Source organism: Patella vulgata, chromosome 7 (assembly GCF_932274485.2).
Source record: "Patella vulgata chromosome 7, xgPatVulg1.2, whole genome shotgun sequence".
Lineage (NCBI taxonomy): Eukaryota > Metazoa > Mollusca > Gastropoda > Patellidae > Patella > Patella vulgata.
The window spans coordinates 56,836,507-56,852,964 of NC_065885.2; positions in this window are offsets into that span (position 1 = coordinate 56,836,507).

Sequence of the window (16,458 nt, forward strand, 5' to 3'; positions counted from 1 at the left end):
GAAACGACACCATTGCGTCTTCTTTTCGTTAGCATGTCGAATATGTCGTCATTTAAATCTACACCACGCACCTTAGAACCACTTTTTGTTCAGTTCACGGGTCTCTAAGCCTGCTGGAATATAATTTGATTAGGTATATGTTGTTCTACTACGGAAAATTCCTGTGCTTTGATGCTTATATTTCTATCTGCGAGCAAATCATGATTTGTCTATACCTTGACCGCTTTAAAGATACATTATGGGAGATAAGATAAAGAGATGACAATTCTCGCTATAATAGTTAAAAACTAGATAGTGTAAAGGTAATTTGCTGAAAATTTCAGTCAAATTGATCCATTATGAGATGAGAAAGAAGCGGGTGAAAAGGTTCGATCAAATCAATGCTTTGGTACTTATGATTTTATCTGTGTACAGCTTCGAGCGAATCAGGATTTTTCTATAGGCTACATTGACTGCTTAAGAGGACTTTATGAGAATGGGTTCGAGCAAATCAATGGTGCTTTGGTACTTATGTGTTTATCCGTGTACGATTTGAAGCAAATCATAACTTGTCTATACCTTGACTGCTTTAGAGGACTTTATGAGAATGGATTCAAGCTCTCACCAGAGCAATATATGCCTATTATATTGTGGTGCCATTCGTCATGGGCATCAAAATTGGAATAGTCATTTTTGGAGCGAGCAGACGTCAACAAGGGGACATGGTACATAATGCCGTTACAGCCTCCTCACAAACGGCCTTCGTTTGGCCAAATAAAGGCTGTTCCGCGAATAACTGTTAAATTATACCCGCTACATTTCATGAGTTTCTATTACGATAATAACGTTACACATATCACGTGATACTAAAAAGATTGACGTCTTATTAGTAATATAATCCCAGTCTTAATAATGACGTATTTGTTTATTAAAGAGATAATTCATCGAACTAAATCTAAAGGGCGAAACCAAATGTTGGAGCCGGCAGGGGTAGGTAGTTGGGTACAGCACCACCACCACCACGAAATATTAAGTATAACATTTAAGTGCCATTTTTATTTTTCCCCACATGTAACTAATCAAATCTGTCAATGAAGGGCAATTGACCATTTTCCATTGAGATTTTGATGGTTTGGTAGGACACGGTCAAAACAAATTTTCCTATCGATACGCACTGCGTATAGCAAATGTACCAGTTTTTTAATCGCTCTCCCCCTTCCAAAAAAAACCCCAACATATTTTAGTGGTGGCTAGGCAGATGCCGAGGCCGACTCTAGTCCATTTTGGAAAGGGAGCAATCTAGATAAAAACAAATAACCATATGATAATCTCAATGTAACCATGGTAAAATTATGGCGTTAATCCACACCTCATCCCATTGATCAACAATTTGTTTGTTTGGGGGTTTTTTCTTGGTGATTGTTTCTTTTAATCTCGGGTGTTGATCACGCAGTATCTATATCTCTCGTCATTCAAGGGTATTGATTTTTTATTATTATAGATGAAGTCTTCGGTTAATTGGTGTCGCCAGTTGATATGGCTGTTATAGATGTTCTTCTCTCTATAATAGTACCTGACTTTATTTTTGGAATAGATGGCCTGTTTGCAGGGGGTGTGTACCAAGCTCGATTACCCTTTGGGTCTGACTAAGGAAAATGGAGTGAAAGAGAGAAAGAGAGAGCAAGAAAGAGTGAGAGAGGGTAACGTCCACTCCACCCAAACTAGGTCATTTCTGGACAAACATATGGCTCAATTGTATTTCAACAATTCGCTGGAAAATCTCGGGGGACGTTCTCGGCCAACACCGGTTAGGGAGCCATCGCCCTGGTTCCTTCTACAGACGGGATCGAACTTGTTTAAAAGATTTAGGTATTTAACAGTATGTTAACTCCCATAAGAGAGAGAGAGAGAGAGAGAGAGAGAGGGGGGGGGGGGGGTAACGTCCACACGACACAAACTAGGTTATTTCGTATTAACATATGGTTTAATTTTATTTCAATAATTCGTTTTCTCGTAGGGTCTTTAGCAGTGGGAGGAAACCGGAGGACCCGGAGAAAATCCACGAGGCTGGACAGACCTTATGATACAGCGCGCACGTGCTAACCATTCGGCCACCCACACACCTTCGGGGGGACGACAAAGAAGACGAAGGTGGGATTAAGTGGCAGGTTACTGTTTGTTATATTCTGTGTACGTAACTGACGTTCGAAAACTAACTGGTAGCTAGCTTTTTTAAAACTTCTTTGTAGGTAGGGTGGATTTGTTGTTTAGATTGTTACATTCTGATGTCCCTTATATGCAGGGTTAATCAGTTATATTTTGACGTGGAGCGAACTTGTGTGAAATAACGTAAGTCTGTGTGTCTGTTGATAAATGGAATGAAATGAAATCGAGTTTAAAGTCCTATTGTTCTGCTCCGAACTGGACTAACGAAGATTTTGCCAGGACAGCAGAACTACGGCTGTGGTGCAGGACGGGGAGCCTGAAAAAGGCATCTGTCTGGTCGTTTGGATGGGACGAAAAACCGAGGTCCCATGGCACTGAATTCTATATAAGAGCAGGCTGTAGTGCAAACTTTTCCTCATAGCACACTGTATGTCGCATGGCCGTCTTCATTAGTCGGAGCATTTCATATACGTGTAAAAAGGAATAATAGTTGGTATAATCTTTAAACAGCTAAAAACGACAATTTTCTAAATTAGCCTGTCCAACCTCGTGGGTTTTCTCCGGGTCCTCCGGTTTCCTCCCACTGCTAAAGACCCCTACGCGCAAGCGAATTATTGAAATAAAATTAAACCACATGTTAGTCCCGAAATGACCTAGTTTTTGTCGAGTGGACGTTAAACCCCATTTCTCTCTCTCTCTCTCTTTTCTAAATTAACCTATAAAGAAAACCAACTATTTATCCACTTCTATAATTAACTAACACCACCAGCGTAATGAACATAATGGATCAATAATAATTTAAGGAAGTTGCTTAAAAAGCAACCATGCAGGGGCGGGTCCGGTAATTTTTGCAGTAAGGAGTTTATCCGGTACCTAAGACAATGTATCTTTGGGGAGGGGGGGCAGTCTCTTCCCCGTCTTGAAATATTTGAGAAATACATGGTCTCCATCGTCATTTTGGCGTATATATATATATACACATGGGCGTACGAGGAAATTTTTGACTGGGGGGGGGGGGGGCGGTGGTGGTTGGTGCCCAAAAAATGTAGTTAGGTTCTTAGTATGTTACATAATAATAATAAATTCGCTGTTAAATTGGACACATTCAAGAACACAATATTTTTTTATACAACTTTTACAAAGTACAATTGTGTGCCCAAATTTTCCCAGCATTTGGTGCCCAAAATGGGGGGGGGGGGGGGGCGGCCGCCCCCCAGCCCCCCCCCCCCAGCTCGTACGCCTATGTATATACACACTGAGCTTTTTAAAGAGAGAAATCCAACACCCCGTTTGACGTCAGTTTTTATTATGAATTAATAGGAACATATTATGACTCACTTTCATTTATGCAAAGCATTAATTGTGATATCACACATGCTTATCTCATTATCGCGCGCTTTGAATGCCTATCCCATCCCACCATCTGACACTAAAGGATAAAGTACACGACCCTGACACCTATATGTAGGTAAGCAGGAGGGGGTTTGCCCCCCCCCCATCTCTGGATCCACCCCTGCCATGGTATTATTTTTAGAAGACACTTATAAATACATGAAGCAACCTGACTAGTAATTTTATTCAGAGATAGAGTATGAGCTGATCATATTCTACGAGATGTGAAGAATGCCCTTTGAAATTGGTGTAAATTTTTATTTCTTTTAGATTGTTATTTATTCAAGTTCTAAGTAAGCGCAACTGTGTGACCTGGGCTAATATTTAATGAAATGCAGATAAACTGTATCTCATAAAAATCTGAGTCGCCACAGACCTGAAGGTTATGAATCGATTTTGTTTGTATTTACTTGTTAGTCAGTTTTTTTTCAATGGGCGAAACTTGTATCGCCACAAGCCTTGTCCCGTGTCATTTGGCTTGATTTGATAGTACTTTTACTGTTAGGGCGCCTCGGTGGCCAGCTAACCGTTTATTTCAGTTTAGTCAGACATCCACTCAAATAATGAAACAGGAGGTTTAAAGATACTTTCCCACAGAAGTATTTATCGGTTGTTTATTTCCAATAAAAGTATGGCAATTTTGGTATACATGTATATAGAACGTAGAAACATCCAATCTTACTAGAAAAATAGCAATCTGATTAAAACACAGATCCTATTTCGTTTCGTTTTTTATAGTTCAAAATTTCGTTTTACTTGTCTTTACTACACTAGGATCTGGAAGTGTTTTTATATTACCGGCGTTTTGGTTGAAGTGGGAACGGGGTCTTTTATTTCCAATTATCTATCGTCCTTACTCGAGGACACCTTGATAATCCTTTGGAAATAATGCCTAGGGGCGTCTTCTGATAATGCGCAACTGGAAACCCTTGTGCCACAGCAATACTAAATATACGACGATATGTTTGTCGTTAGGGGGTGACCGTGGTACTGGAGCGTCTACAAACTAGAGGAAAATAATACTTTTAAGAACAACTGGCGTTTATTTCGGGTGCTGGTATATACAGTGTGAGTGAGTCTAATAATATTAAATGCATAATAATGAATATAGGAAATACAAAATACTTGATTGTTATGAATGTGAATTTAAGAAATATAAAATGTCGACTGATATGTCATATAATGTTTTATGTAATAAAGCTAACGTACTTTATGTAATAAAGTCAACATTAAGGATACCATACGTGCTCATTAGGCACCATTATGTTGTAGTACTGGGTAGTATGTGGTGATATTGGAGTGGTATTCGGGTGGTATTGGGTGGTATTGGGTAGTATTGGGTAAATCGTCCCGCCGGCATGCGCGCGTGTAATATTTGCTGAATATTTACATTATTAATTCTAGATGTAATCTATATATGCAGAGTTCTACTTGGAACATTGTACATCGTTTATATGTCACCCAATACGCTCGTGGATATTATTAATGAAACAAAGATTTCATTATAAACACATGTATACACTACTTATGTGGTCTTTAAAATGTACCAACATTGTATGCTCAATATTAGAGAGTATTCTATTTGCTCCTCAAATATAAAGTAATATACATAAAATATAAGACAGTTAAAACATTACAATAAGACAATTAAAATATCAAAATAGACGTAATGTAGTTTAAACTTACCTAGAGGAAAAGAATACTTTTAAGAACAACAGACGTTTATTTCGGGTGCTGGTATATACAGTGTGAATGAGTAAAGAGAGGCGGGACTCAGTCCCATCTGCGCTAACCCTTATCGTCAGTGTTGAGTAACTTTTAATCCTCTTAGTTTCTAAACTTGGTCTGAACCTATAATTGCAGGAAACCGCAATTAATGTTTCGACTCTAACTAGTTGAATAAGAGATCTTGAAAATCATTAAATATTTAAATAATTATACTGTACACGAACTGTGCAGGAAAAAGGCTTTTCGAGGAGATGTGATAAGACATGTATGACTAAAGATCTGAACGTAATATTTGTATACTATAACAAAAGTGTGGGATAAGCCAATGAAACAGTCTGTTACGGCGACTTCTTGGCGTGCCATGCACGGAACTGTGGGTAAACCACTAGAAATTTCAACGCAGATTGATAAATCAATGTCTGACGTCATAGGGTCAAAAGCCGCTCGTACGACCCCTGACACAATCTTCGTGTACAACTTGTCAGATCTTCATGTAGTAGAGGCCATCGAAAGTATAAAAAAACGAAATGAAATATAGATCTGTATTTTAATCAAATTGAAAAATAGTGTGTTCCCTGAAAAACACCCATCGAGCGCATACATGATGAAAATGTAAGGGTGTCGATTAGGGATATCAGCTCGAGTCACGTCAAAGGTTGCACACGAAGATTGTCTGATCTCTCAGCTTAGTGAGCGCTTGATGTATATGTTGATAAACATGATGGTGAGCTTAAACGTACAACAGTTTCTGAGATAGAAACCAGCGCGCAGAAAAAGACGTGGGCAGCGGACAATCCGAGAATTTAAATAGGCATCGATATTTATGATAAATAATCAGCGATTACGTACCGCGTCAGCCAAGTCACGTGACACAAACATGACCACTTTTAATAGATTTTTATAGCAGGGGTATTCCCTCGTGAATACAATGTTTTGAGAAGGATCTGAAGCAGAATTTTGATAGATTAATTAGTTTGAATGTGCTTTTAGTCCAAACATATCATCAAATCACCCAGCTTGTACGAGGGAAAGTATCTTTAAGTTTGTCTTTTTTAAATTATCGATGTTAACTTTGTTGTACAAGCTGTCCTTTTTAATTTATTTATTTAATCTGTTTTGACATTTAAAATGGTCACCTTTTTACGCTTTGCTGATGAGTAGGCTACTACTAAGCTGTAAACTGACGCCTTGGTGTCGTGGCATACAATCAAGGAGCTGGCTAGGTTAGATCTATTTGATTAGGAAATAGCCCGAATGATTACCCTAATTTACAATCTCGCCAAAACTCAGGTGCCCTAACCTTATTTACATCTCAGCGAACTTGACGAAAATTGGGCTGGCCATAACAGTCGAGTTGACTCAGGATATCAGCTAACCTACAGGGGCGGATCCAGAAGGGGGGGTCGAAACACCCCCCCCCCTGCTCAGCTACATAATTTATTTTGTAAATCAATTTTGTAAATCGACCGTGTGCTTTATCCTTTATCGTCAGATATGGGACAGGCAGGATGGGCACTCAAAGCACGAGATAATAATATAGACATTATGTGATATCACAATTAATGCTTTGCATCCATGAAATTGAATCACAATGTCATTGTATTAATTCATAATAAAAAATGACGTCAAACGAGGTGTTGAATTTCTCTGTTAAAAAGCTCAATGTGTATTTATATACGCCTAAATGACAATAGAGACCATGCAGGAGGAGGGGGGGGGGGAGGGTACATTGTCTCAGGAACCTGGCAAACCCCCTCCTGCAAAAATTCTTGGATCCGCCCCTGACCTATGCACGCTACTACTTATTATGATATTATTTTAAAGACTAGAAATATATCAACGATTTCAAACCACAAAATACCCGACACAAGACAGGCGAATCAACCTGAATTAAATCCACTTTGATCTTATTGCTTTGATTTTACATTCGATTTTAGAAGCATTTAGTACCACAGCCATTACATCGAATAATTTGACTATTTAAAGGTCGCCATGGCAACACGAGCTATGTTTTATAAGATTAAAGACTCCACCCCGCTATTTAACGAGGTGTAACTGCAGTGACATTTTGCCTTAGATTTTAATACTTCTGTCGTTGTGTTGAATAAATGGAAGTCAATAAATGAAGTTGATTTTGTTTATCACACTGACTTACGTGAGATTCGTATCCTTTGCTTGTCTTAAATGGGGCTAAACCTCTAACTCAATATTTTCCATAGAATTCGAAATTAAAAACACGAATTAAAATTCAATATTGGTCAATTTCAATCAATTTTGATTCATTTCAATATTAGTGTTGTTATCTTGCAGTGAAAATATAGGATTCTATTAAGACTGTTCATGTATTACAAAAATTGAATGTAAATAACTTTATATACATTCATATTATATTAATATGATTGTGCTTTTAGATCAATTTTCGTCTATTTTAATGTTCCAAAGCATAGAGCAATACGCCCTTTAAATCAGATCAAATGTCTCGAATCATAGTGGTGTGAATCCTGTATTCTTTGGCACCTAGAGATGGGACAAATGGATCGCAAACGCATGTTATATGAATGTATATAAACTGATTTACATTCAATTGTTTCTGTTTTTACTGTAATTCCAGTCTATACCGGTAGTATTCTCCGGTGGGATATGTTAAGCCTCGTTCATCCAGACGTTTCATTACAAATGGCACTCGAAAGCATTCCGGTACGCGATTCGTGTGCCAATTTTAAAATTTTCATTTCGTCTTAAATATTGGATATCAGAAGTTCACCCTTTTACGGTTTAAGATAACAACATCACTGTTGATTTCAATTGACCAATAGGTCGTGTTTGCAATGCCGAAGACTGTGGATGATATTGAGTTAGTGACTTGCTTCCTTTAAACAAGGTGGCTAAGTGGGTAAGACGTTGGGTCGCTAGCCGGGAGGTCGCGTTTTCGATCCATGCATTGGCCGAGAAAGTTCATCCAGATTTTCCAGCGTGGTTCCCCCTTGTCAGTGATGCAGAAAGGAGGGCCGAACAAGTCTGTCTAGTCGTTTGGATGTGACAAAAAAACGAGGTCCCGTGTGTACATTGGCGTGCACGTAAAAGAGTAGGACATAGTGCCGCTATCCGGGCAGAATTCCCCTCATCATACACTGTATGGAATATGCCCGTCTTCATTAGCCCAGTAGGACGTTAAACCCCATTTCATTTCAATAACCCAATACTCAATAGAATTATTGTTGTTAGATTATCTCTTAGGTACCCAATTCACACGAACTCAGTATGCCATTAAACAATTATAAACACTATTAATTTAATTAATGACACATGATTATAAGACTAACCCAATTTACACAGAATAACAAATTAATGGAATTTTACAATTCAATTAATATTCAACATAATGGGATGATTTATCACCAGGTTAAATTTTTATTTTATTTTTTTTTTGTATTCCTGATTTTTTTTTTCAAATTCGAGTGAAGTCTGTGTCACCACAGGCCCATGACTGTATAGCGCAGTGGACGCTTACAGCTGGTCCCCGGATCCATTCACTTGATTTGATATTTGTTTTATTTGGTGCAATGTCTATTTTCTGTCTTATCCGTAGGTTTATCTTGTAGATTTTTGTTTTGTGTGTAGTGCGGTCCCCCTGCACTTACTATTAAAGTAATATTTTTCGCTAAAATATCAGACGGCTTAATCCGCTTAATCGGATTTAATATAGGCCTATCAAAAAATTTTCGTGGATAACAAAATGGCGGCGTGTCGTGTGGGGGGAGGGGGAAGTCTTTGGTTTACCGCGTGCGCGTGAAATCACAAGGTCTGTCAATGAGTATGTCAGGGTCGCCTGTCTGAACTCGTAGATTTCTCCGGGTTTTTCTGTTTCTCCACTGCTAAAGACTTCTACGCGCAAGTTTATTATTGAACCATATGTTAGTCCTGAAATGACATAGTTTGTGTTGAGTGAGCGTTAAACCCATCTCTCTCTCTCTCTCTCTCTCTCTCTCTGTGCTGTATTATAAACTTTATATAGAGCGATAATGGGACAAAAAAGTCAAATCTTAATAAAACTGAGAATTTGATGTAACAATTTTTGTTCAAAGGAGACATTTTTCCGTGGATAAAAGAAAGACGAACGAACTGAAAAGACATAATTTCCTGTCAGCATAATACTTCATTGCTACTCAATACCCAGACATTAAAGAGAGGCATTACCACCAATCAGGAGGTTTTCACAGGTCGGAAAATATATTTTTCAATTTGACTTGATTATATCAACATTATATCTACAGTTACATCGGGGATCCTTTAGTTGGATTTAAATGCGAAACCTTTGGGAGGGGGAGGGGGGCTCTAACACGTACGCTTCCAATCATAAGGTCTGCCTCTGAGTCATCAACGAACTTGTCGTTTCCGCGAACCCTTTTGTTGATTTCATTAACATCGTGTCCCTTTCTCAAAAACAAAATATTGAAAATATTCCGGTGAGTTTTCCCTACAAATCCTAGATCAGGTTGAACATAGAGTACGGGTTGTAAATAATCTTTCATTCCATTTACTGTTTCCCCAAAACGGGGGATCACGGTGGCTAAGCGGGCTCCCTGCATTGGCCGAGAAAGTTCACCCAGACTTTCCGGCGCGGTTCCCCTTGTCAGTGATGCAGGACGGGGGCCCTGACAAGGACAGCTGTCTAGTCGTTCGGATGGGACGAAAAACTGAGGTCCCGTGTACACATCGGTGTGCAGGTAAAAGATCCCTTGACAGTTGGAATTCGATATAAGAGTAGGCCGTAGTGCCGCTGCCCGGGCAAAATATTTCTCTCATAGCACACTGTATGGCTTACGCTGGTCTTCATTAGCCCAGTTCGAAGCAAAATTTCCCTCATAGCACACTGTATGGCGTATGCACGTCTTCATTAGCCCAGCATAGGAGCAGAACAGTAGGATGTTAAACCCCATTTCATTTCATTTCATTTCGTCCAAGGGATTAATATTGTCTGGTCTGTTATTGCGCTGTTTATAGAATACATCGTTTCTTTAAACCATGTTCCATTTATTTATTTTTTGTATAAAAATGGTAAGGCGTAAAGAAAGAGAGCTAATCTTTGAAGTTACAAATATCTTTGATAAATAGTTCTTGGAAAAAGCAAGAGTTATTTTCTAATCGCAGAATTTTTTTTATGAAATATAAACTGGATAAAGATTGCGTTTCACGCTAAGAAAATATGTGTTTCACGTCAACAAAAGATGTGTTTCACGTAAAGAAAAGATTCGTCTATCATAAAATCATGAGCTAAAACGTTGTTTCATTTCATGTTCTTGTCAGTTTATGTTGAAATAATCAACATCTTGATATTTATAGCACGCAAAGCAACACACTGACATTTAAAGATGGCCACGACAACCATATATAGATCTAAAGAAGCATGCTTTAAAAATACAAGTTAAACAAACATCAACAGGGAATGAATAAATAAGACTGTCAAATGCCATAAAATTACAGCGTGCCGAAGGAAATATACCTTTCAAAAAAAAAAAAAGAAACGCATAGCCCATTTTTAATCATTTTTTTTTAATTGAACGGGGTCGTTGTTGCCATAAATCTTACTTGTTTTTCATGTCATTGTAAGGATAAAAGAAATTCATAATTGGTTTTAAATGTAGGGTCATACTTTTTGCCGAAATTTTTTTATTGGGGGGGGGGGGGGGTCTGAATATACTTGCCCCCCGCTAACTCCTATTTATTTATAACAATTTTAGGGTTAGTTAAGATTCTATCTGTATAAAACCTGTACATATCCCAATATGGTTTACATTGCTAAAATAAAACACGGAGAGAATCATCCTTGAAACACGTGTGAAGTGAAAAGTAACTGTGTTCCATAAAATTGTGTCTAGTTAATTTTTTTCTGCCACTTATCAGAGTGAATCGCATGTAGGTTCCCAAAAACATTATCGCCTAAACCAAATATATATCGCCCGCTCAGCCAGCCACGTAACCATAATACTTTGCACGCGGTGGGCCAATCAGCAAACGAGTTTGTAGACAGCAAGGCCACATGGTGTTTGTTTATATTTTTTAGGGGTTTTAAAATAGGGTTAGGGTTAGGGTTGCGGACACCCCCCCAAATATATATTTCACGGCTATGCCCTGACCAAGACACATATGTTTAACAACTTCGCAAGCTTTTCGCATGAAACTCAAATCTAACGCCTTTAGAATCCCGGGGTTTCAAAATCAGTTGGACATGTTATAGCCCGTTCAGACGCTTATTTTTAAACCAGTTCATAATCGCTGGGGTTTTTAAGACAGCATCGTGTTGCGTTGACACGTACTAAAAGCCAAACCAGTTTAACTATTCTGACCTCTTCGGTCGGAGGTTAGAGTTAACTACGCATGGGTAGCTTCATATTCTTTATTCGGTTCTTGCACGCTTTCGATAACATTGGCACTGTCTGACCCCAATATTTTCACAGGAATGTAACTAAACTGGTTTATTTGCCCCACATTTGCGTTCAGGCGCTTAAGTTAAACTGGTTTAACGATCCCCGGGGTTTTTAAACCAGTTCAACTTAAGCGTCTGAACGGGCTATAAAACTCAACGAGCCAAGTGATGCCACATCTGAACGAATACAACGCAACAACGCTACGGGTCGGTTACAAGCAGGTGGTGGTGGTGTGGGGGGGGGGGAGAATGGTTAGCACGTGCGTGCTGTATCATAAGGTCTGTCATTGAGTCAACTGACGTTGTTTCGAATCCCCGGTTGTACGTGACAAGGAGTAGGGTCGCCTGTCCAACCTCGTGGTTTTTCTCCGGATCCTCCGGTTTCCTCCCACAGTTAAAGACCCCTACGCGCAAGCGAATTATAGAAATAAAATTGAACCATGTGTTAGTCCCGAAATGACCTAGTTTGTGTTGAGTGGACGTTAAACCCCATTTCTCTCTCTCTCTCTCTCTCTACAAGCAGGTGAATCCCAAACAGATGTAGCCAGGCTGCTGAATGTTTCCGAGAGTAGCCTACCATTTCTCGCCTTTGGGATAGTTACCGACAGCGAAGTTCAACACGTGACCGCCCAAGCTCAGGCCAAACCAGAGTGACCCACCTGCCCTGGATCCTCACAAACAAACAAACAACGAAAAAGATTGAACTCGGACACTGCATCTTTTTTTTTCTGATTTAATTTTATAATGTCAATATTTCCTCACACATTCTATTTCTTGATTCGCCCGAGGTATAAGACAACCAAGCTAGACGGTGGCATGTCTAGCAAAGATATGTAGGTGACATCGCATAACCTCAAAACAACCGCCATTTTTGTTTGATTTCATTATTGATTTTTTAATACTTTTTTTTATTTCTATATGATTTAGTTATTAAATATTTTATTACGTTATAGAAAGATATCTAAATATAACAAATAATTATAAGATATTACGAAAGGTGATATTATTATTTCACATAATATTGTATAAACTAGCATTGTAATTTCACTGTTTTTGTGTTGTATTTCCATGACATAAAACCCATTAATTTCAGTAGACATCATTATGAAATGAAATGAGGTTTAAAAAAATAGCGTCTCACTGGCCTGCTCCATCCGGGGTTATGAAGACGGGCATACGCCTTGCAGTGTGCTATGAGGGCAATTTTGCCAGGACAGCTGCGCTACTACCGAATTCTATCTGTTTGACAGGGGTAATCCGAAGCCTTCTTCTAAGTTGACTGAGGGGGCAGGGGGTGGGGTGGGATGGATGACAGAATGGTTAGCGCGTGCGCGCTGTACCATAAGGCCTGTTATTGAGTCAACTGGCGTTGTTTCGAATCCCCGGTTGTACGTGACAAGGAGTAGCCCCGAAATGACCTAGTTTGTGTCGAGTGGACGTTAAACCCAATTTCTCTCTCTCTCTAAGATAACTTACTTTTATAAGTTCAAATGTATTCTACGTGTGACGTCCCATTACACGGGGGGATCACGTGGCTAAGTGGGTAAGACGCTAGCTCGCTAGCCTGGAGGTCGGGTGTTCGATCCCTGCATTGGCCGAGAAAGTTCATCCAGATTTTCCGGCGTGGTTCTCCCTTGTCAGTGATGCAGGACGGAGGGGCTGACAAGGAAAGCTGTCTAGTCGTTCGGATGGGACGAAAAACCGAGGTCCCGTGTACACATTGGCGTGCACGTAAAAGATCCCTTGGCAGTTAGAATTCGATATAAGAGTAGGCCGTAGTGCCGCTGCCCGGGCAAAATTTTCCTCATAGCACACTGTATGGCGTATGCCCGTCTTCATTAGCCCAGGTTAGGAGCAGAACAGTAGGACGTTAAACCCCATTTCATTTCATTTCCCATTAGACGGCGTCGAGTATTGTTTACATAAGACGTAGTAACGTATACTAGTCTGGGCAGAATGGTGCCTTTTACTCATTTTACGCTTTCGTTTACACTAAATAAGAAATACGTCGTATGTTTTATGAGATATAATTCTTTATTTAGTTTTCTAATACTCCAAAAAATAAATATTCTACAATTCCATTTGCAGAACAAATAAAAGTTAATATTGTGAGCTAATTAACCAGCACCGATGTCACCCCTCTCAGTATAAATGTAGCGGTCTAGCGAATATTCACTGCAGATCAGTTTGATGCACATCTATTATGTCTTGGTGTGTAAGGGTTATCGGCTGAGACAGAGGGGTTCAAGTTAGATGAACACCCGAGCTCGTGCAAGGTTGTACACTGAGAACGCGTTAGCGTTCGAAGTGTTCAATTGCGCGAGCTTGGGTGTTCATCTAACTTGACCCCAAGGGTCGAAGGTCGATAACTCACTTACATACTGGATTCTTTGTTTTTGTAAGAAGATGAATGAGTGAATGAAAATGGACGGATACGAGAGAGACGAAAATCAGAGGCCTTTTATCACACAAAATAATTTTACCAATTCGTCTATAACAGGTATCAATATATTATTTTGACTGTCACGTATTGTCGTTTATTCAGCAGATCGTATATTAATGTCGCTCCCGTCCGGTGTCCATGCCCTGGAGGCTGAACAATTATGGTCATGAGACGAAGAATCCTATTGATTTTCAATGATTTCCGATAATGACTTCCTGATTTGTGGCCCTTGATATTTAATGTTTTGAGTACTCAACGTCAGTATGGGGCAGAATTAGAAGCCAAATAAGTATGACAATTACTTAATGGGTTGTTATTCGTACTTATATTTTAATGTGTTGTAAATGTTTTGTAAATGTATCATAACGTCTGTCATTGAGTCAACTGGCGTGGTTCCATTCCCTGGTAGTACGTAACAAGGTGTAGGGTAGCCTGTCCAACCTCGTGGGTTTTCTCGGGGTCCTCCGGTTTCCTCCCACTGCTAAAGACCCCTACGCCCAAACGAATTATTGAAATAAAATTGAACCATGTTAGTCCCGAAATTACCTCTTTTGTGTCGAGTGGACGTTAAACCCCATTTCTCTCTCCTTCCCCACAAAAGAAAAAATATGCGACACCCTTATTGACTGCCCGGACGACTTAACTGCTGTGGGCGTATGTTTCGTTGTCTGGCAACCTATCTTTAAAATCCACAACAGGCCAATGAAAATATAATAATTATTTGGTGTGAATGGGGTATGCTGCATTGACTGGAATACGTTTTACATTCAGGATTTGTCAGCCACAGAACAAAATAACCATGTGCGAAAAAAATAGCATGTGCGATGATGTAGGAAAGGTATTTTACAAGATTACAAATTATCTAAAACATGGCCAAACAGAAATTTATCCCAGTTCGCTAGATTTTGTGTATTTGTTCCTTACACTATTGGGTGCGTTTTCTAGCTAATGATACTATTTCACAATCTACATTGAAAAATATTTATTTATTGTTTTAACTGCATGCATACTAACACGGTGTTTCTTGTTATTTATAATACAGTGAACGCACGAAAATGCATGGTCTGTTTTGACAATCACCGGGTTAGTATGTTGGGGTGTTCTTTTATATGAACACCTACTTTTCCTCAAATGATCACCTGTGCACGTGCTAAAACAACACATTACAGGTTGATCAGTAACTTGAACACCCGAGTCAAAACAAAGGGTCCAGTGTGTAAGGTTAGATAATGCATGTTTACTAACCGATTTGCATATCTATTTCCAGGGATTAGTGAAATTATGTTTAGGGGATGGAAAGTGTGTGAGGCAGGTGGTAGACATCCACAGTTGGTTTACTAATTCACTTAATTCTCTATACGCCCAATAAAATGATTTAAAGTAACGGTTAATGGCATAGACTAAGTTACCCAGACTTGTATTTAGTAATAGTAACTTGATGTTTCAAACCGACGTCTTGAAGACAAAGACTATTTGTTGGCCAATTGAAAATACAAATCAATATCAATCACCGTTCGTATTGTCTACTAACCCAACATTTCCATGATATAGATTAACCCTAGTCGTCATAATGATAAATATTGTTTTACATTTCGTTTCACTTCTAACATCGTTTATGTTCCGCAATTTCTGTCAACCTAACCCTAGCGATATTCCAGGGATTTTATGAATTACAGCGACCGCCCTTTCGGTAATCTCATAATAAGTATGAGCACGTGCCGCCGACTGTCACCCAAGACAAATATCTTGCAGAGAAACTTTTGGATTGTTTTGAAAATATTCACCAAATCCTTAGTTGTTGGAAAATACAGCATTTGTAATGCAATTAATTTGTGAATTTTAATTAATATCCAGAGGACTAGAAACCAGTCCATTATATTTAATTCATTCTTTGTCAGAAAGGGTTGATATTAGGCTATAGTTAACTCTAGCTTAACAAATATTGGCACCGTTAGTTTTCCATAATTCTGTATAACTATTCATAGACACGTCCATGTACATATCTATATTCACAATCACACCCATTAGCGTTTATAAATGCAGAATAAATTGGCTGAATAGATTGTGTTTGTCAACACATCACTTAAAGATACATTATGTAAGATTTAGATAAGAAGCTAGTCGAAATGTACGAGGTTTAACATCCTACTGTTCTGCTCCGAACTGGGCCAATGAAGACGGGCATACGCCATAGAGAGGGCTATGAGGGAATATTTGCCCGGACAGCGGCACTACGGCCTACTCTTATATCGAATTCCAACTGTCAAGGGATCTTTTACGTGGACGCTAATGTGTACACGGGGCCTCGGTTCGGTTTTTCGTC